Below are 2,574 nucleotides of genomic sequence, written 5' to 3'. Positions count from 1 at the left end.
AGTCTGAAGCATGGCAATTCAACTGAATACAAAATATTTTTAATGTAGATGGTCTGACAGAAAGACAGACGGATAGGGAGCAAAACTATAGTTCCTCTGGTTTCACATTTAAACTACAGACACATTTTATTCATATCACTCGGAAATTGTGAAATCACTCCCTTTTACATATAAAATGAGAGAGAATTGGTGAAGGTTGATTGGTAAAAGACATATGATCATGGCTTACTGTTCCAGTTACTGACCAAATAAACAATTAACACCAGTACACATTTTCAAACCAATTTAATACAAAAATATGCCGTGTTTCAACAGGGAACGAAAGAGAAAGAAAATCGTCCACAAATAATAAATACAGCTAGGAGCTAGCTACATAAACCTCTGATATCCTAATTAGCTAGAAGTCGGAGTAGAAGCTGGAGACTTACTGTAGTAAACTGATCAGCTACAGTAGAAGCTGGAGACTTACTGTAGTAAACTGATCAGCTACAGTAGAAGCTGGAGACTTACTGTAGTAAACTGATCAGCTACAGTAGAAGCTGGAGACTTACTGTAGTAAACTGATCAGCTACAGTAGAAGCTGGAGACTTACTGTAGTAAACTGATCAGTTAGAAGCTGGAGACTTACTGTAGTAAACTGATCAGCTACTGTAGAAGCTGGAGACTTACTGTAGTAAACTGATCAGCTACTGTAGAAGCTGGAGACTTACTGTAGTAAACTGATCAGCTACTGTAGAAGCTGGAGACTTACTGCTGTAGTAAACTGATCAGCTACAGTAGAAGCTGGAGACTTACTGTAGTAAACTGATCAGCTACAGTAGAAGCTGGAGACTTACTGTAGTAAACTGATCAGCTACAGTAGAAGCTGGAGACTAATACTGTAGTAAACTGATCAGCTACAGTAGAAGCTGGAGACTTACTGTAGTAAACTGATCAGCTACAGTAGAAGCTGGAGACTTACTGTAGTAAACTGATCAGCTACAGTAGAAGCTGGAGACTAATACTGTAGTAAACTGATCGGTTAGAAGCTGGAGACGTACTGCTGTAGTAAGCTGAGAGTAAACTGATTTACTACTGTAACCGTTTGTGTTAGTTCATTTACAGTTAACTCTACCTCACAACATTTCAAAGTTTTGTAACTGCATTATCAAATCAACCCGATCATAAATATGTTAAACTTTACCATATCAATGAAGATGTCGGAGAAAAAGATTTTGTTTACACAACAAAAGTGTAGTTTTAAGAGGATTAATGAAATATAGTGGTGGTATACACACACAAAACTAGGTTAAATTTAGCTGGATATGTCGCTAAAAACATTAGAAAAATCATTCCACACAAAACTATGGTAACTGAAGGTATATAATAATAATAATAGAAATAAAAATTGGAACACCAACACAATATACCCAGGACATGTCAGAACAATAGTAGAAACCATGACTACTTGTCAATGGGTACCAAAATAGCTGTGACTACTGGAGTGATACCGTGACAACAGTAGTTACCATGACTACTGGAGTGTCACTGTGACAACAGTAGTAACCATGACTACTGGAGAGTCACTGTGACAACAGTAGTAACCATGACTACTGGAGAGTCACCATGACAACAGACGTTACCATGACTACTGGAGTGATACCGTGAAAACAGTAGTTACCATGACTACTGGAGAGTCACTGTGACAGTAGTAGTAACCATGATTACTGGAGTGTCACTGTGACAACAGTAGTTACCATGACTACTGGAGAGTCACTGTGACAGTAGTAGTAACCATGACTACTGGAGTGTCACAGTGACAACAGTAGTAACCATGACTACTGGAGAGTCACTGTGACAGTAGTAGTAACCATGATTACTGGAGTGTCACTGTGACAACAGTAGTAACCATGACTACTGGAGTGTCACTGTGACAACAGTAGTAACCATGACTACTGGAGAGTCACTGTGACAACAGTAGTAACCATGACTACTGGAGTGTCACTGTGACAGTAGTAGAAACCATGACTACTGGACTGTCACTGTGACAACAGTAGTAACCATGACTACTGGAGAGTCACTGTGACAACAGTAGTAACCATGACTACTGGAGAGTCACTGTGACAACAGTAGTAACCATGACTACTGTAGAGTCAATGTGACAACAGTAGTAACCATGACTACTGGAGAGTCACTGTGACAACAGTAGTAACCATGACTACTGGAGTGCCACTGTGACAACAGTAGTGACCATGACTACTTGAGAGTCACTGTGACAACAGTAGTAACCATGACTACTGGAGAGTCACTGTGACAACAGTAGTAACCATGACTACTCGAGAGTCACTGTGACAACAGTAGTAACCATGACTACTGGAGAGTCACTGTGACAACAGTAGTAACCATGACTACTGGAGAGTCACTGTGACAACAGTAGTAACCATGACTACTGGAGAGTCACTGTGACAACAGTAGTAACCATGACTACTGGAGAGTCACTGTGACAACAGTAGTAACCATGACTACTGGAGAGTCACTGTGACAACAGTAGTAACCATGACTACTGGAGAGTCACTGTGACAACAGTAGTAACCA

The sequence above is a fragment of the Pecten maximus genome, chromosome 18 (assembly GCF_902652985.1).
Source record: "Pecten maximus chromosome 18, xPecMax1.1, whole genome shotgun sequence".
In the NCBI taxonomy this organism is placed as follows: domain Eukaryota; kingdom Metazoa; phylum Mollusca; class Bivalvia; order Pectinida; family Pectinidae; genus Pecten; species Pecten maximus.
Note: the sequence above shows the minus strand (reverse complement) of the source record.